This window comes from Triturus cristatus, chromosome 11 (genome assembly GCF_964204655.1).
Source record: "Triturus cristatus chromosome 11, aTriCri1.1, whole genome shotgun sequence".
Classification (NCBI taxonomy): Eukaryota; Metazoa; Chordata; class Amphibia; order Caudata; family Salamandridae; genus Triturus; species Triturus cristatus.
The window spans coordinates 419,565,967-419,586,732 of record NC_140594.1 but is presented as its reverse complement, the minus strand read 5'-3'; the positions used below and the strand labels follow the sequence as shown (position 1 = coordinate 419,586,732).

The window sequence follows — 20,766 nt, the reverse complement described above, 5'->3', positions numbered from 1 at the left end:
TAACTATTTTTTGTGTGTGATGCCAGTTCCCGCTTTAATTAATTTTATTGTAAGGACATGTTTGTCCTCTAAGACATGGAGAGTTCTGTATCTTCTGTTCATTCTATGCTGGACCTCTCCTAGCACTCCAGCCTCGTTATGACATCACACTCATATGATAAGGAAAACCAAAGCACTCAATTAGTAATAACAAAAACTGTATGGAGTCCAGACAATCGGGACTTGTGTGGGATGAGATGTTGCTTTATTGTAAAGATGCATTGATACAATGATCTTCAGTACATTGATGTTTTACAAAAATCACGTTGTTCAGTTCTTGATATTGAATAACAGCTGACACGTGTTTTGTCACGCAGGGACTTTTTCAAGGCTGTATGAACCATAGATCAATCTAACAAGAAAAGCAGCAAACAGAAGAAGAAAAAAAGAAAAAGGAGAAGATAGAGAGCCAAAAAGAGACAGGCCCTTAGCAATTTGTCAATACTTGACCTAAAACATGGGATTCAAGCAGTACTGGATCACACTTAGTTTGGTTGGAACGCTGAGTCTGGATTTTTTATGCGCTCCCTAGGGAACACTGCGACTTATCCTTGGCCAACCAGAGTGCAGGTTGCAACCCCAGTTATCCTATCATACGAAAGCCTCGATTTGGATGCCTAGGATGATTTCGTGTTTATCTCACCTGGTGAAATCAGATACCTCGTAATTGTGATAAATACTACCAATTGAGAGTTTGTCCCTAAAAATGGCTTAGAACATGCGGTTTTCGGTTCCTTCCACCCCAGGACCTCCCCCCTCCCCCCCCCCCCTCCCGAGCATCCACCTGGAGTGCAATCTTTAACGCATCACTTATAACTGTGACATTACTTTGTACAAGGGCCACAATTTCAGAAGGCACTCATTCTACTGTTTATAAATGAGACAACTTTTGACTCTCATCACACTAAAGCTGCTGTTGCCCCAACATCTCCAGCTATTTTGTTCCAACTAGATTCTACCGTTTCTGTCCATAGGTTTTGCAGTGGAAAAGATTCCAGACAATCTAGATGCCGTTGTGATTGGCAGCGGCATCGGTGGGTGGGTGTGGCTGCGGTGCTGGCCAAGGCTGGCAAAAAGATGCTCGTCTTGGAGCAGCACACCAAAGCCGGAAGCTGCTGCCACACCTTTTCAGACAAGGGCTACGTGTTCGACGTGGGTAAGTGTCATCTGTGAACTACTACTTGGCCTTAAAATCTGCATCGCTCTCTTCCACACTTACAATAGTGCCTTTTATGCATGCAAATGTCCTAGTTACTGCTGCAGTGACAATATGCTTGAAAAACAGGATAAATCAGTGTCTGATCACTGCTTATGGGGGCTGACTATTGACAGAACTGGCTGGCGAGGCCTGATAGCTCGCACTGTAACTGTGATGAAGGCAACATTATCCCCAATAATTACTATTATTAAGGACTAAATTCTGCCACATTATCCACTCAATAGTGGAATGTTTACTACACAATAACTGTATGATGACACATGATGACTCCTGGCCGTGATGGATTGCCTTCTGAGTTTTAGAACACCTTTTAGGAACAACTAGCATAGCCTCTACTGGAAATGCATTTTGTGGCGAGAAATGTGGGCTCGTTGTTGCCTTCCTTACAAGCAGCTGCCATATTAGTTCTAACAAAACAGAACTGAGTCACCCTTGAACATTCATCTCACCAACTCCTTCCCATGCTCAATTTAGATCGCAAAGTCCTAGGAGAAGTCGTTCCTACTATACTCGTGTTGGTACGGTCGAATCTGGTACCACCCAGACCAGAGTGAGTTTGTGCTTGGTTGGTGCACGCCCCTGAAAATGCAGAGGCTCGTCCATGCCATGGATGGGATTTCTGCGATCTCTCTAGAATCAGGGATGACCCCCAGAAACATGGTGAACGCTCTTGACACAATAAGCCGAGTGTGCCTTTTCTGGGTTTTGCCGACATATGGGAATTGGAGCGGATATAAGCTTATTGCAAAGTTTAGTTTCATTGAGTTTAACTACTCACATTGAATACGTGACGCCCAAACGGTTACTTAGAATCTATCCAGGCATTCCCATTTTATGTTCTCGCTGCTCTTTTCCACATGACGTGGACTTGTCTTGACCTACAAGATTGCTGGGTGAGAGTGATAGACTAAGGAAAAAGTGCTTTTGGTGGGACATATTTTATGGACCAGGGTTTTAATGATTGAGCTGATGCCCACAACTAACACTGAGAGGTCTAGCACTAGATTCGTATACCTAGTCTTTCTGCTGCCAAACTTGACCTAGAGGCCTGAACTTTTGGAAATGAGCGATGGCGTGAATATTGTGATCCTCTCCCTTTGTAGGTGTATGGGGAAGAAAGTGTGCACATGAGACTCCTGCCAACACGTGTCCCGAAATTTTATAAAAAGCTGCCATTCAGTACAATGGGCCTCTGTCTTTGCCTCCCGTGGCTGAGAGGGGCTGAGATAGGATGGCTATAATGCAGGCCCCCCTTTTCTCCCCCCCCCCGCTCCTTGTTCTGACTGACGTTTAGCTGCAGCTCCAGCCCCATATCCTTTGGATTGATTTACATCTGGCCAGGATGACCATTATGGGTTTGTTGTTTAAAAGCACAGTGTATGCATGCACGCAAAGCTCCCGTGACATAGCCCTGATGCCCCAGGTTGTTTTAGTGGTTGATTTGCTTTGCTTAAGAATTGTATTCATACCAAATGTGCAAGAAATGGCTATTATACATGTGAAATCACTGAGGGCCAATTAAAAATAAATATGGTGCATGATAACGGATGCTGTAACTATCTGATTAAGGTGTTATTACTGACAAAATAACTAATTAAATGAGAAAGCAAATACTGGAAAATACTGGGCCAATGTTGGTATACTACTGATTGATTGGGAATGTATGGGCTTCTAGGGACAGAGAATGCATGTACTTTGCTTCAAGACAGGGGACCGGCCTCCCTTATGAGTTTTGCGAATGAGCGGGAGCATAAGGAAGTTCCTCTTTGCAAACAGGTTTGGACAAGAAGGCACGGTGAGTTGAACGGAGGACTGAAGGCAGAGCAGACCAGACTGATGGACTGCCCTATGCACAAGGCGAAGTGTCCTACTGGGAGAATTATTGTGTTCACTGCAACATTACTGGCCCAATAACTAAGTTTATGGTTAGGTACTAAGAGCCAGATTATGAGTTTGGCAGTCCTGGAGCGGGCCGTCACGCCACCACTCACTCCAGGACTGCCAGACTCGTTCACCGCCTGCCAGATTACAAGTTCTAAGTGACCTGGTGGGGAGGCGGGTGGCATGGCGGTGCTTCAGAAACAGGCTTCACAATGGGACCACACAACAAGTTTCCTGCAGGGCATGGACTCAAAGTCCGTGCCATGCAGAAACTGGGGTGCATGCACACAGGGGGGCACATCATGGTCCTCTCTGCATGCATCCCCATTCAGAGGATGCACAGGGGGTTCATGTAGGGCCCCCTTTGTTTCCTCTCCGCCACAGTTTTCATCGAGTAGGAACCTCCATCACACCCATGGCGGAGAGGAAACTTGTAATATGCTTGGTGGGATCGCATATTGTGGCCTCAAGGCCACCACCATGAGAACATGGCTCCCTGGTAGTTGCAGTGGTGCCATGGCGGTCCAACCACCAAAGTTGTGATACGGCGGTCGGACCACTGGTGCAACAGTGGCTGTACTGCCACCCCCAAGTCTGTCAGTCCATGGACTGCCAGACTCGTAATGAGCTCCTTAGTGATGCAACAGGCTCACTAGCAGAAAAGACTGACTGATAAGGGGAAGCAGGTGCCGACATAATGACCATATCCGATCACTAGCACAGGAACTCTCTTCTGAAGACACGAACACTGGCAAACAAATTTATTGATGGGCACAGGATTACAAATCCAATAAATATGTGTTTGGACCAATTGAAAATGGGAGCTTATTTCCTTCAGGACCTTCACACATTACTAAAAACCTTTAAGCATTTTTCCCCACAGTCATAAGAATGATATGCATGTTTAGGTTTTTGTCACTGTACTTGGAGAAATATATGCATAGATGTGGAAACATACAAGTTGCGTCTTAGCTGCTATGCAGAAAAAAGAAATGCAGAACAATTCTGGTAAAAAGAGGTTACGGTAGAAAATGAAGACCGTTAGATGACAAGTACCTTAAATCGGAGGAGGCAGACTCAATTAGATAATTATTAATATTTATGTTGCTTTTTAGGAATCCATTACGTTGGGAGGATGTATGAGAACGGCCCTCTGCGATTCCTAACAGACCAGCTCACCGATGGGCAGCTACAGTGGGAAAAAAATGGGAAGTCCCTTTGACACTGTGGTTTTGGGAGACCCCAGTACAGGCAAGAGGTACCCCTTATACAGTGGGGAGAAGGAGTACATAGAAGGACTGAAAAAAAGCTTTCCAACGGAGACAAAGGCCATTGACAAATACATGGACCTTGTGAGGGTAAGGAACACCTTTTTTGTGACAAAACCTAAAGCCACAGGTTTATTGGACTATCGGCACTGGGGATTAGTGGGGGTGGCGCGTTCTTCAAAAGCCAGTGTGGCAAAGGAAAGGCTCACCAGCATAAACAGTCTCCCTTTAATAGAGTGGACCCGCTGTTGTGTTACCTGCTTTTTTAGGTCTCGCCTGACCCAGCGCATGCGCTGGTTTGGCGAGACTTATTGAGAGGGCTCCAAAAAGTGCTACCAGGCCAGCCTAGAGCTACAGTTCATGTGCGTGGGCACGCGTGCCGCGCTTTACCGCGATTACTTTCGCGGCCGCAGGGCCGCTTTGATGTTTGATCCCGATCACTTTCGCAGCCGCAAGGCTGCTTGGCATAGCCAATAGGTCTCGCTTTTGGGACCTTATAAGTATTTAGTTATGCAACTGTTGCATGGCTAAACACTTATAAGATCCCAAAGGCGAGACCTATTGGCTATGCCAATGCTTGTTTTTAACTGTTCTTCATGGTTTACTTTTGGTTTTCTTGCAGGCGGCTTCCAAAACCACATGGCATACGGTTTTTCTGAAAGTTGTACCCCTTCCTCTGGCCAAATTCCTCATTTGGACCGGCCTGGTCAACAAGCTGTCTCCGTACTTTAAGTTGGCGTCCAAGTCTGTCAGCCAGGTGTCGAATGAACTGACGGAAAACGAGGAACTGCGAGCTGTGTTTGCATATATCTTTGGTTGTTATGGTATGTATTCTACTCTCCCGACACCACTCCTTTGTGTTATACCCAGTCATTGTTCTTACTAATTCACTAATAAACGGAGAGCACTGTCATCGTACCCTTACACCACTTGGATACGTGGAAACATGCTTTTTTGCGAACCTCTTAATGGGTTCGTTGTTTGGGCACATTCCCCTCCCATGGTCATCGGTTATGCTGGTACAGAGTGGCAACTAGACAGATTCTGTTTGTGGCTACTATTCTTATGCTGAAGCTTGCATCTAGCTCAGGCCCAGTGAATTGCCAAGCAGTGTCCCAACACTGAGATAGCTGCACTCATGTGCATGCAACCCGGAGCAGGGAGGGGCTGAGTGACTATCAAAGGTTCCTTCTCCACCAGAGACCAGCTCCAAAAACCTCACTTTTTTCCAAATTATTCTTTAGTGGTTACATTTATCATATTAAGTCATTAATGAAGTAGGTGTCTTGTGGTTCCCCACTCCAGATACCTCACTTAAAGGACAATCAGTGACTCATTTTCTTAAAACTATGTCCTTACTAGCGAGCGGTGTCCAAAGTCAAGCAGGGCTCTCATACGTGGCCTCCAGACTCCGAGTTCATCTTTGTTTCCCGCGATGGTCTGCCGAGTGTCACTTTAGTGAGCACAGGGATGAGAACATAGAGACTGCTTTACTTTCTCAAGCTCTGTATGCTTGAAACAAATGTAGGGTCAGTGTGCACAATTAGACTTATGATAACCGCACACAATTCAAATTGTTTTTGGAACTCCATAATAAGTGTTATTTCTACTTTTTTCAATGGCACCAACTTTAAAAACCTCAGAGGAACGAAATATAGAGTTTAAACCTTGAGAGGTTCAGTTTATTTGTCCCTTGGGGTGCATGCAGTATGCGCATAACCCCCTTATCTATTTTTTTTCCTCATTTTTTCTCTTTTTAATTTTATTTTCATATCATTCGTCTGAAACTTTGCATAATCTTACAATGCAGTATACAAACTCATGTTCCCGACAAGTAGGTAATTATGTCTCATCTAGTAAAAAGTGTCATAAAATATTTTTCCAGTTAGGAATTGGTAAAGATAGATGCCATAGAACATCCATGCTCTATCAATTCCCCATTTGATGGCGAATCAAGCCCTCACTCAATCTTATCTTATCATCTGATGTAATTCTTTTGTCACATTAGAATACAGTTGTCTTCATTTGTTTCAATCTAGCCTGTTTCAAATTTTTCATGTCATCATAATATCCACATTGTCTAATTCAATGTCTGCTATTCCTTTTCTTTACTCTTGTTTCTCCTTCAACACCCCTACGTTTGCAATAGCCCTTTATCTATTTTTACAGTTTTGAAAGTTGTGATCTGTAAATTACGTATGGACATCCGCAACAAAATGCATCAACCTACTGAACCATTTTAAATAGACCAAACAACTGTGCCCCACACATTATACACAGTGTTTATTAATCAGCAAAATTATTTGATGATAATCCAGAGATTAGAGATGTACATCCCGGAAGTGAATCCTTTAACCTCTTAGGCTATAATACTGGTAAAATAGTTCGAGACTTGCTGAATACTTACAGATGGGTACAGCAAATACCTTAACCCATAAATCAGTCTAAAAGGTGATCTGTTTTAGACCAAAAAAGAAAGCAGTGCACCCTCTTTTTCACATGTTTCCGTTCATTTATGCAATGCATAAAAGCAAATAAGTATTTGGTACAAATTAAGCACTGATGCTTGCCAGTACATAAGTGTAAGTGTCCAAACTTTTTCTCAGGAGCCCACTGCCGGTGCTGTCAAATGCTGAGATAGCCGAATACCAGTCGTGATTCCACCAGATTCCTCTTTCTTTAATGCCTTACCCTCTCCACTTGTTTGTCATTTTTTCATCCCTACTTTCTCCCTTTGTCACTGTTTTCCATTCTTTCACCCATTTCTGCCTTTCTCTTGGTTGCGCTGGGAGAAAGTTTGGTGATAAAAAGTGAAGTCACAGTTCGCTCAATTTTCGCTGGTGGTTGGAGGACACTGGGACTTGTTTTTGGGGAGTCAGATAGTAGGCTGAATGTCATTGACTACTCCCCACAACACTGCCTCTCCGGACTACGCCTCTTCATGTAGAATTCTTTTTTTTGATAATCTCCAGTTTTGGTCTTTGAATACTGTATTTGAACTGCCTTCACTGTTGTCAGTGATCTAGCATCTTGTCGACAGTGAAGGGGCGAGGAGTAGATTAGCATTGCATTCCCTTCAAGTGTAATAGCTCAATTGCTTCTGACCATGGTGATTAATTCAAGGAACTCCTGTTTTTCTCCTACCTTTAGGAGTTTTCCCAAAGGATGCCAGTTTTAACTTGCATGCCATACTTATCGATCACTACCTTGAGGGTGGTTGGTACCCTGGTGGTGCCAGCGAGATTGCCTTCCACCAGATTCCCATAATTGAAAAGGCAGGAGGCGCCGTTCTCAACAAGGCCCTGGGTCCAACGCATCCTGGTGAACAGTCAATGGAAAGCCTGTGGTGAGCGCTATCTGTGCGTCAACTGAGTTACTGTACTGCAATGTGTAATGGGGTCAAACTGACATTTGTGAGTAGAAGAACATACTATTATTTCAAGCTATTTCAGTGTTTTTTTAGGATGGTCTTCACAACCGTGTGCAAGACCTATTGCACCCAAGTCTTTAAAAAATATGTAGTGAGTTTTAGCTCCACCCAGATAAATATTTATTGCTCAAGTCATTCTGTTGGCTTTTTGGTGCATCATTCTACTACCTAGGAATTGCTTCTACTGGAATGCATGCGAGGCCATTTTTTATCTGAAAAGCACACCCAATCACCACACTGTCACATTCAGTTATTTATCACCCATATCTGTTCTACACAGATGGCAAGCCTGGTTCAAAAAAAAAAAAAACATTTTTCCAATGTTTGGCAAACCCATCAGTTCTGGTTTTAATGTGCTAAACAGCATGTGTGCATGTCTGGGCTTGCATCTATTTTCACATTAAATACAAGCTCATTGACTTTGCCAATGCTTGTTTTAATAGCTATTGTAATGTTTTTTGGCAGTAAAATTCTATAATGGGTAGGTGCAAGAAAGTGTAAAATAATTGTCGTTTAGTCTCTGGATGGAAGTCGATTTGTGTGCTTAGGAAAATGAACAGTTTGGAGAACATTGTTATAAATATAGCAAAGTGAACATAGAGAAGTGTGTGAATTAGTACAAATCTTTTACGGTGCGATGATCCAACAAAATAACTGTTTCTGTAAAAACAAGCATTTGCAATGCAGTCTCGCCTTTGGGACCTCATATGTATTTAGCTATGCAGCACATTAACCTGGGTGCTGAAACATCTACTGTTCTTTAACATGGTGGAAAGTAAGCACCAAACTGCGTGACACACCAGGTATGGGAACACATTGAGAGAAATATTGCCTTTCAGTGGGAAATGGTATAGTCCAAAGCTCTGTTTTTAATATAAAATAAGAGTCTTCGGTGGTCATATCACTGAAAATACAAGATTTGAAAAAAATATTATTGTCTACGGGTGCTCGTGGAAGACAATTTCTATGGACAGGAATCTAGAGAATGCTAAAGTGATACTGTTTTTTTACTGACCTCTGCTGGTCGTTTTCTCTCAAGAAAGTTAAATAGAGGCAGTTGCCAGAAAAAAAGAAAGTCCCTCAGCAGAAAGCAATTCTGGTATTTTGCTGACCTCTACTGGTCCTTTTTTATTAAGACAGTTAAATAGAGGCAGTTGAACAGAAAAAAAGTCCCTAAGCGGAAGCAGACAAGTCCTAGGGCTGATCTCCAGAGCCCACAAAGTACATACACATATAAGTATGTACTAATATACAAGTATGTACTAAAGTATATACAAAAGGTCTTGAATGCTCGACCTAAAAATGGGTCCGAGTGGAGAATTTGCGTTAATAATAAAATAAGCATTAGCATGCCCAATGTGTATGGTTTGCGTGTCTGCAGTATCAAAAGTGAACACTTGGTGGTAGCAGAATGCCATGCATACGATACATTATGATGCTGAAAATCGCAGAGTCCTGTCACTGCCAACATAATGGCAAGTGAATAGAACTATACCCTTCTACAATATGCTGGGCAATGTACGGAATTCATTGACATGGCAATAAACAGCTACGGTTGTCCCTAACCAGAGGCTATATAAGAAGCTACGAAGCTGGCAAGATGACTGAGTTAAGACACAAAAAAACAAAGCTGAAAGGCAGGCAAGGAAAAAATTATAGTTCCTACTTTCTTCCAAACACGAGGGCTCGATTCACAAAGCCATTTGGTTCAACGTATTTGTACAGCTGTTGGAGGGGGAGGGGTGGATCTACCTAGCAGGCATAAAGTAATTTACTACTTTGTGATAAAGAGTTTGTGGACATTCACACACTCCTCCTTTGACCCTTTCCCTCTCTGTAAAAGGTCAAAGATTTGCTGCAGGAAAGGGCTGGGGTTGTGGGCTGAACAGTTTAGAAGACCAACAAAATTAGAGAAAGGGGTTTCTCCAAGGATTGCCGGTGCCGTAATGGTACTGTATGTACAATCCGGCATTGGGGAAATAAAGTATACGTTTCCAGGTGTATTACTGACAAGGTCATGAGACAGTTTTATGACTGCACAGCTTTCCTGTAGAAGGTCAGTCAAATTCTTTTTTTAATTCCAAAAAGTAGTAAATCTGTGCCAGTTCGTAGGAGTACTTCTGCTGGTGCACATCTATTTTTATGTGAATTGGACTCAGAGTATAAAGCTGGGTGAACGATGCAGAAAAGGAACCGTAGGGGAAGGAACGTGATTTATCTTTATAGAGGTTTATTCGCATTTTATTGAAACGCCAGGCTTTGCATGGAAGATGAACATGTACATTCTTATTATGAACTGCTGTCTCACTCAGGTTTCATATAAAATCCACATGCAATATATTAAGGAAATAGGCTTTTAATTGCCACTTACTATTTAAATAAAGATGTTAACATATTTCTGTAGTAGCCATTTACAAGTATGCAGCTTATGTAGTGTCGGCTGGCACCAAAATGGTTTCCAACAATTTGTCCATAATATGCAAACATACATGGAATGTTGTGCCGCATAGTAATATGTGATTTTATAAAGTGCTTCATACTGCAGTTCTGCCACTTCTAAGCTCTGTAACCGTTGCTGCCATCAAACAATTCCTTAGTACTCAAAATACCAGTCCCGTCATGTGTAGGGTTGGAAGTCTGAGTTGGCCTTGCAGAGATTCAAACTTGTAACCCATAGATCACAGCAGATACCGCTTGTGGGCTTTAGCTCATCACGCCTTCTCGTGTACTTAACAGGTTCATAAAGTTTTCTGCAATTCATGAGCTGTTGGGCAAGCTACTGCAAGCCTGGGGTTTGTGAGATCTAATGCTATTACAACACTGTAAGCAGCAAACTAGAAGGAATATTTGTTTACAGGCCATTTAAGGGCTGTCACATGGTAGGTCAGGCAGTTTATTGGTTGCCATTGCTGGACTGGAAGTGCTTAATAGAAACTTTGACTGTTGTATGGCAATTCGTAATAGGCGCTAATCATTGTACGCACTGCTGTCACTTCAGTAGAGCCAAGGGTGCCAGGCTCTTTAAGGCACTAGGCCATCGCCTCTTGGGGGTGGCTGGGTGAGAGGGGGTTACATTGATCTCAGATAAGTCACCAGGATTCTTGCTTGTTCCATTATGGGTATTCTGTATACAGTTGTAACAGCGGTGTTGAACAATTACAAAAGGGTGGCATGGAAAGGAAGGCAAACTAAAAGCTCTTTATAGCATACCACGTATGTTAGAATGAGCCGGGTCCCAATGCCTGCTATGTTTACAAGAGCCGACTTGTGGTGATTCTGCTGTAGTGTCGAACTATCTCAGCTATGTATAAGTTACCTAAATTATGAGGTGACTCTTCTCCTCCCCTCTTTCCAGGACTACTATGTTGATATTTATAGAAACGTCAGCCTTTTGCGATGATCTTGGCCAATGTCCATTAGCCAATAACAGACATCTGGCACATGGACTTATTATATCACAAGGCATGTGTTAGCTGCCCGACATGCCTCAAAGACAGTGAAATAGCCCGTGTGCAGTAGAGGATTTTGTTGAAAATGGGTGGTGGGCGCACTCGTTTTTTAGGAGATAAACTGAGATTATGACGGTAGGCGTGCAATATTGCCTTATGCTTGCGTGGCACGTAGTATGAAGGAAAGGGGGTGGCCTAGTATAAAATTTACCAGGACTGCAATATGCACAGCTATAAAATTGTTTCAACATTTAATTCATTTCACTTCAAAATAAACAATGATCATATGCAATTTTATCATGTGAGCTTCCACAATATACATGATCATTCAATGTGTATACATTTATACAGTAATAAACACAAGTTACTAATGAAATAATTTTACAAACACCCAATGCATTTCGGGACATTTGTGGTCCCTTCTTCAGGGGTAAGCTGTTGGAGAAGAAAGGAGAGTGTATGTCAGAATCTGCACGGTGCGTGAACAGAATGTCGTGTTTTTTAATTTAATAATGAGGTATACGATACCTTTCAGTAGTTCACATGAGTTACATGTTTGTATTCTGTGAAGAGAGTTCAAGACAATGAAAGTATAAGAACAACTGATCTCTCTGTGAATTAATAATGATAAATAATGCAAGGAGCCCCGATTTCGTACCTGGACAGTTATGTCATTTTGCGCGATTCTCATGTTGCTAACGAAGAAGAATCTGCAGAAATAAAAACTCTATATTAACTACGTTGTGTGAAGCATTATGTCTGGATACACTCAATGCTTAAAGCCAAGCTCACCTTAATAACAACAGTTCAGGTGGCGGTGAAAACCGTTACTGGAGCAGTATGTTACTGATCTGAAAATAAAGGACAAACCTTACATTCCAATCAAATTTTTAAGTGCAAGCCCATAGAAATGGGGTCGTAGAGTATAACGTCCTTACCGATTCGAAGAAACGTTCGTGATGAAGTATGTCTCGGTCGAAGTTGGTAGTTCATCAGTATCAGGTGAGTAAATAGTCGCGCTGTAAAGCGTGGACATAGAAACTAAAAAAAGACTACGAAGCACCATGATCGCGAAGAAAGATTCGAGCGTTACCTCTGCGCTCAATACAAATCTACGAAATCTATTCACCTTAAGTGCAGTGTATAGATCATCTGGTTGGAAAATAGAATGTTATTAGAACCATCGAAAATGGTTCGAATAATTTTCAGAGTAGAATGAAGACGCGATGAAGCATGCTTAGTGTGCCCGGGTCGTATGTCAATAAAGTTCTGAAAAAAATGGAACCTGAACGAATGTTGTTGATGGATGTATATAAATTATGTGACCGCCAGAGTGTACCTGGCTTCATAAAATAGTGTGAGTGAGCGTAGTTTATACGCTGAATGTCAGCAACAGTATATCAATTTAAACATAATCAAATAATACATATGAATCATATGGTCAAACATAACATCAACAAATAAAAAACATGATCATAATCAAATATTACGTTTTAAGGTCTATGTCTAAGGGAGTTCAGAAAAAAAGGACCAGTGTGTGGGGAAATATATGTGCGTGTAATGTCAGGTAGGAAATAAACGTGGGTTGAATGCATTATGAAGTTAAAGTGCTTTCATATTGAGTCGGGGTCCCAGGGTGGAGTACAAGTATCAGATATGAATATTCTTTTAAAGAAAGCAAGCCATCTCAAATTTGTCGTTGAGTCCGTGCGGAGTAAGAGTTTTAAGCTTCTTAATCCAGAATGCCTCTCTTTGTAAAAGATACTTTGAATTGTCGCGATCTGTGTGTTTTGGTACTTCTTCGATGATCTGAAATTTCAGTTGGGCAATTTGGTGCCGTGATTCCTCCCAGTGTGTCGCTAAGCTAGACGTCGTGCTTTTGGTGCGTATTTTGCTTTTATGTTCCGTCAATCTGATTTTCATTTTCCTCTCTGTTTTACCGACGTATAGTAGCCCACAAGGGCATTTTATTGTGTAAATAACATTTTCTGAGTTACATGTTGTGTTGCTGTGAATTTTAATTTTTTGACCCGTGGATGGATGCAATAAAGTATCACCTGTTATTACATTGTTGCAATGTGTGCAGTTCCAGCATTTCTGTGTGCCTTTACTTGGTTCAAGAGACCTTATTGGTTTTTGTTTTTTGGATAATAATTCTTTCAAGTTTTGGGCTCTTGTGAAGGCGAATAGTGGTTTCTCTTTGAAGAGATCTTTGAAGTCCGTTTCCAATTGGAGTAAGTTCCAGTGCTTGTTGATAGTTTGTTTAATCTTCCTGGATGCTGTGGAGTATTTAGAGACAAAAACTGTACGTGTGCTCGTGTCTTTTGGAACTTTCTTCAGCAACTCTTCACGTGGTCGGGTCTTGACTTTGTTTAGTTGTTCTAAAACAAGTTTCTCAGGATATCCTCTGTCTGTATAGTTCGTTATTTGTTGATGCCATGTGGATTCACATGCCATATCTGTAGAAGAAATTCTTCTCGTTCGCAAAAATTGGGACACTGGTAGATTCCGGATCAACGAAGGAGGATGGAAACTGCTGAAAAGCAGAGCATTATTTCTGTCTGTTGGTTTTTTGTACACACTCGTTTGTATTTCGCCTTGTCCAATGTCAATCCATACGTCTAAAAAAGCAATAGATTTGCGGCTTATTGTATGAGTGAATTGAATTCGAGGATCGATCAGGTTAAGTGTACGTATGTTGTTGATAAGTTCTGGTTCTGACTGATTCCAAATGAGGAAGATGTCGTCTATGAAGCGTTTGAAGAATATAAGACCTTCTTTCCATGTGGGGTCCCGGAGGATATAGTCATGTTCGAATTTTGCCATATACGTATTAGCGTATGCTGGTGCTCCTGGAAATCCCATAGATGTTCCATTTAGTTGTATGTAGAACTTTTCTTCCCAACAAAAGTAGCTGTTTTGTAAGCAAAACTCCAGTAGTTGTATAATGAAATGCTTAGGTATTTGTGTATTTTCTTGTTGCAATAAAGCCCATTCAACTGCTTCAATTCCGTTAGCATGTGGTATCGAAGTGTATAATGCTACTACATCAATAGTGCATAAAATCCAATTTTCTGTATTTAGGTGATTAAACATTTGTAAGTTTCTCAGGAAGTCCGTAGTATCTTCAATGTAAGTCTCCCAATTTTGAACAAATGACTGTAAGAATGTATCGATAAACCTGCCTGGTTTTTCAAATATTGAGTCGCATCCGGAGACGATAGGTCTAAATGGAGGATCCATCAAATTTTTGTGGATCTTTTCATTAGTAACTTGTGTTTATTACTGTATAAATGTATACACATTGAATGATCATGTATATTGTGGAAGCTCACATGATAAAATTGCATATGATCATTGTTTATTTTGAAGTGAAATGAATTAAATGTTGAAACAATTTTATAGCTGTGCATATTGCAGTCCTGGTAAATTTTATACTAGGCCACCCCCTTTCCAGTAGAGGATTTTGCCACAATCCCTGTTCCTGTTGTAACCCGTCTGGTCGAATGGTGAAACTTCAGCAGCCTTATTTTGGGACGCATGAAGTATTTTCATGTAAAAAAAAAAAAAAAAAGTCATTAAAAACTGTTAAGTTTATATTTTTTTTTTTTATAGTTTACTGAAAAAAATTCTTCCCTTTTAGTCTGACAAATAAAGGCTGCCTTCTTCTTGGTGGGGCTTGGGGATGATTCAGTGAACCCATTTTTTCAAAGAACGCCTCTCATACAGGCCAGATTACGAGAGGAGTATGTCGTGGTTATTGCACGGCTGTGGTAAATACTTCCTGTTCCCCGAGTTCTCTATGAAAATGTGGAGTAAATGCGAAATTTGGTACTTACCACACTGAATTCCACCTGTATCGGTAATTAGTAGGCATTTCTTTATTGTAAAAGGTGTTAGATGTAACCACCCGACATTTACCTGGGGGAAATGGCTGGAGAATGGTAATGGCTACACAACTCGGAACTCCAAAATGCATGATAACAAAAGCATGCATCAGAATTTAACACCCCATTGGTGCACATAGCTATAGTGGACTGTGTAATTCAAGGCGTTAAGCAAATTTATCTACGCACACAAACCCCTCCCTTTTGCCTGGACCTCGAAGTTCCAGTTTGCCTTCCATTCTAGAAGAGCTTTTAGGACTCTGTGGACTTGATTACGTGCTTGATATCGCCCATGTTAAACAACAATACCACGGGTACGTTTTTATCGGGTGCAATAAATAACACCTATTATGAGTTTATGGCCAACAAATAACATGTGGATTTTAGTGTTTCATGCAACAAAGTCTGCATGATACGGTAAATACCGTATGTTTTCCCATTAAATTGTCAGGTTTGAGCTGCTGAAATATAACGAATATTGGATAATTATCGGAAGCGTTAAATAAAACCAACCTCCTAATTATGTCCCATGTGTAAACAGAGGCTTATGCACAGAATGGAATATAATGAGCCACTAATAATTAGTCTCAGTGCCTGCTATGTGAAAGGTTTCTTTGCATTCTGGAACCACGTTTCCCATCTTAATATGAAAGGTTTTAGAAAAGAGCAAATCAAAAAACCCAGGAATGTCAGCTCGCTGAGCGTATGACGCAGTTTGTATTGTTGAATATCCTAAGGAAGTTCCTGCTACGTTTCTCTTATTCCTCCCCCTCCAGTCCCTGACTTGAACCTGCTTTGTATTGTAGGTGTCAGTGTACAAACCAAAAGCCAGGCTCTGGTGAACATTCTCGCCCCAATTGTGATGCTGGGATATACAACACGTACGAGAAGCTTTTGCGACCGGAAATGCAGGGTTTACCAGGTAAAAACAGGATGCATTGTGTAAATTGCATCTAGGACGCTCGTTGATGGAACATCCATGTTTTGTGTCTTACCAGCACATGGGCATTAGTTAAAGGTTGGAATGACCTCGTTTTACCGGATTAAAGTTTTTGGCCTTTTAAACACCAATTAAGGGCCAGAGATTCATGAGCTCCACTCTTTCCCAACAGTTTAGCTTTCCTTGTGCCTTTTCCCAGTTTTCTTACAGCCTGATTTCTGTCTCTCCAGTTCGTTTTTTTAAAGTCACTATAGTATCAATCCCATGCGTTTGTTTACAGACCTTCCAGTGCCTCAATAGTGAGTCAATTTACAAACGTTTATTTCTGTTGTGAATCCATTTACTGTCTCTCATATGTTCTTAGCTCATCTCTTTGCTGTTCAGCTTGTGTCTTCAGTGTGCTTATTTGCAGTACACCTTTTACCTCCTCTGGTGTCCCCCTGCAATCTTCATTGTGTTTCTCCGGTGAGTGTTTACAGTCCCTCTTGCCTCTCAAGTGAGTATTTGTATAACCCGTGTGTACCGCTCCAGCTACTTTGCACAACTTTTTAATCTATCCACCTATAAGTTTACGCTCATTGTTATGTTTCACTGGTGAGTCTGTTTGCAGTTCCTCTTTGTTTTTCCGCGGGCTATTTCCAACCCTGGTGTCTCTAGTGAGTCTGCGATAAAGATTAAATATTACTCTATGTTATTAGAAATAGTGCAATTGCATAAAAGAGCACCACAAACCTGTGAGTTTCTGTACATTTTATTCTCTGTAAATAAAAAAAAAAAGTGCGGCTTATTAAAGTTAAAAAAATTGTGTATGCTGTATTTTAATGTACATAATTTCAGCCCTACACATTAATTCCCTGTTTGCAGCCATCCGTCTCACACTCGGACGTGTTTGGTCGCTGTTCCTAGTATCAGGCAAAGGATTTAAAAAAGTAATGTTGATGCATAGGAGATATAGCATGTTGGTTGGGGTCGTTATATTACTGATTTGAGCACCGTGTCTATGAAAAATGCAGAGGCATCATACAACTGAGTGAGTCGGAGGACAGATTGCAGTGTGGTGTGACAAAGCATGGTGCCCCATTGGCTATTCCTGTAGCGCTGTTGATGAGTTTCCATAAGAGCAGTCATTTTTCTGGAAATATGGCTTGATGGTAGGCGTTGCAAAGGATGACAAAATGATTTCGCATAAATTCCCAAACTCAAGTTAGTGTAAATTTGCTTCAGCAGGGTGACCTTGTTAGGTCCCCAATTTTATTTTGTCTTGTGGTCTGCCTTTCCCTTTTCGGAGGGGGCATATATGTCCATTGTCTGGGAGATGTTTCTCTGAGAACGTGGAGGTAGGTTCCATTAGCACCCTTGGGCGATGGGATCGAAGGTTGGTGGATCCTCCAGGAAATGAGTTCTTGAATGAAGCAGATTCTCGTGTTATACAGTAGAAGGAGGTGTAGGACTGTGTAGAGGAAACTAGTATTTTAATAGGGAAGAGGATCACATGGTGGTAGGAAACGGTGACTGAGAGGATAGACGGTGAATGGGTCTGTATCCACAAGTGAGTTATGGTGTCAAAACAGAGCCCCCTCTTTTTACAGCTTGCTTTTGGCATGATTTCTAAAGTTGCTACTGTCAGAGTTGGGAAAGCTCTTGATAATCGAGATGCAGGGGTCTTCTAATGAAGTGAAATCCCATTAACTAGATGCCTTTTGGAGGTTAAGAATGTGGTGTGAGGACATGTTGGGTTAAGATTCCCAGCATTGCTTGAAAAAAAAAAACTGTGCTGCTCCGCACTGTTCCCTAGCTTGCCTTTAGTTCAATATAATAGGTTATACTAGAAAGGGGGCTGCCCCCAATTCTTTACCCAGGGCCAAGGGTGGCTGCTGACCCCGTATCCCGCTATATGAGGCGACTTGGTAGCAGGTGAATGATAGTTAGGCATATGGGCTTTAGCTGTACTCTGGTAAAGAGGCAGCCTATAGGCCGTCCCCATCTCAAATCTACACTGTCCCCTTAACTAGGTCCCTTCCCTTACGCAGGCTGTCTGAAGCACTTAGTGTGACTTCTGATTGTGTGACAATGTGCCATGTCCTTTGTTCTGCAGTTCCTGCACTGACACTGTCTTGTAGATTTGGCAAATGCATCTGCTCATTTGCCAAACCAGTTTTTCTCCGCTTGACCATTTCTTGTGCTGTGCTGTGCTGGTGCTAGCCTAACAACTATCAAAATTTGGTCGAGGAGAATAGTGAACTACACAAGAAAAACCATTTGCCAGGGACAAGACATTATTGGAAGCAGTTTTCCCTGTCATGACAGGACCAGATAAACCGGGTTTAAAACCACTGCTGGTCTGCCCTTCCAAGGAGGCTGAAGTGCCCATTGAGAGAGGATATGGGTCTCAAACAAGAGAAACTATTTTCTGAAAGCCCCTTCCAGATGAATATGACTATAATTAGTTGATTCTGACATTTGTGCCCTTATGTTTGGTTCCCCCCAGGGGCTCTGCTGTGCCCTATATTTAACTCCCACTTGGGTATGAACCAGTTCCAGTTTCAGTGGCCGATTTTGAGGATTTCCTTATTTTTCTAACTTTCTGGTGTGGAAAACTCAGCCACTCCGAATCAATCATACTGAGTTGCCTTACCTTGCACCTGGGTTATTAAGAAACTAATGCAAAAGGAAAACAAAACATATACAGAATGGTATATTTTATCTGGTATCTCGGCCTTATTTACTGTCTTGATGCAAGTAAACAATAGTAGACAAGGGACTTCTGATGGCTGCCTGGATCACCCAGTGGTGAGCCAATGGAATAATATTGGGTGTAGGGCCCAGTATTATGGAAGTCAAGCACATGGCACATTACTTTTGTACATGTGTTTAGGCCCATGTCTCTGCATCAGAAAGGTACTAACTGATAGAGCAGTTTAATATAGGATATATAGAAAGGTCCTCTGTTTTACTTGCATGTAAATACAATTGTTTTCTTCATAGAAGGAATAACTGACTGGACAGTGGGTTCATTCTGTGTCCCTTACAGTGCCATACTGCACCTGAGCTTACAACTCGTCACTTCCCAGAGTAGGCCTCGACTGCTGGACTTGGCTACCTCTTTAGACACCTGCTTGAAAGGGAGTATCTTGATTACCCAGTAAGTGTGCAGCAGTACTTTGGTACTGAGAAGCCAGTGGTAAATGAAAGTACCGCTTTGTCTACTGCCCAGTAAGCAATAACTGTCCAGGAAACAAAAAATAAGCCTCACAAGAGGGTTGCTATGTTTTTCTCAATTCTTACTGAACTGGGCACGGTAATAGTGGAATCTAAAATTCAGTGTCTGTAAGTTTGCATTCAGTTCTAAGTGCTAGACGGAGTGGAGTGGCGTGCAGGCTGTTATTGCAGAGGATTTTGGTGACTTCTCCATGTCAGGGCTCGTCTTTAATGGAATGGAAGTGTAAAATCAAGGGTTCGATGTAGGTGAATGGAGAGGCGGTGTTGGTGAACAATGCTTCAGTGGCTATTTGAATGTCAATATAGTATATTATTACATCAAGTAAATTTAATGTGTACATCATAAATCAATGTGCACTGATTTAGAGTGCTGCACATCTGCAGAAGGGTTAATTTTCAATAAATTATTAGCAAGAGATAATGTTCAAAGTGCCCTTCTTGACATTGGTGGCAAAACGAATCTTTCCAAGTAGAAACTGGAGTCAAGTAATGTTTTTCTAGACAGGGTTGCCATCCTCCGCAGACCAGGGGCAGCTGAGACAGGGGGATTTAGGACCTGGGATGCTGTATGCTCTAACAGGAGGAACCAGTTCTGTGCATCTCGGGCCCTTTGAATAATGTGCAAGACAATATGGAGTATGTCTTGCTAAGGTGAGCAAGGAAATACCCAAAGTTTGGTTGTCCAAATGAATTGCTGGAGGCTGGTCGGATGATGACTGCTATGTAAACCATCAACATCAAACAGGAAAGGATGTGTATAGTGATCTGTTTGCATTCAGTCCTGTTTTTTGGAGAGTCTGACTACACTACCTTTATCCTTGCTGTTGTGTTTTCAGTCATTGTTCTATCACTCCCAATAGTTTATATCTGCTTGTAGGTCTCTACGGCGTGTCTTGTAATAGCCACCCCATCCTACAGCTCCCTCCTCTGAATCCTATGATGTGCACTCCACCAATGGCTTGCTGAACCATATAATGGCTACAATTTTTTTCATATTCATCTCTAGAAATCCGTTCTCAGCTCGCCATGGTCAAACATGGTCTTGCTGGAGTAAGCCTTTTCTTGGGAGTCAAAGGCACCAAGGAGGCGCTGGGACTCACAGCCAACAACTATTATTTGTTCCAAGACAAACACATCAATGTGGTGTAAGCATACACATAATTCAGGCTTGGTATTCCAAGTGCTGGCAGGTGGGGTGTGTGAGAAGTTGGCCTGATGTATGATGTCACTAGTTCTAGTGTACACTCTATATCAGTCCAAACAACCCTAATGGTGATTGGTTGTAAAGTCAACCTTATAGACCAGCTATCCTAGTGGTAGCATGGACAAGAGCAGTCTTAGGCTAAACTCTGAATGGCATGTGAAGCCAGCTGTGATACCATATATAATCCCTTGAATACCAAATGAAAGGACACCACAACAGATATATATATA

At 41.7% G+C, this 20,766-nt stretch overlaps 1 pseudogene across 1 annotated transcript; it reads left to right on the top strand.

Moving 5' to 3' along the window:
• Positions 1 to 268: 268 nt before the first annotated feature.
• On the top strand, positions 269 to 20,481 carry LOC146784358 (all-trans-retinol 13,14-reductase-like; annotated as a pseudogene). Its single transcript, XR_014970363.1, has 7 exons — positions 269 to 278; positions 1,014 to 1,195; positions 4,255 to 4,497; positions 5,030 to 5,231; positions 7,558 to 7,753; positions 15,980 to 16,095; positions 20,339 to 20,481. The product of XR_014970363.1 is annotated as an all-trans-retinol 13,14-reductase-like (transcript).
• Positions 20,482 to 20,766: the final 285 nt, after the last annotated feature.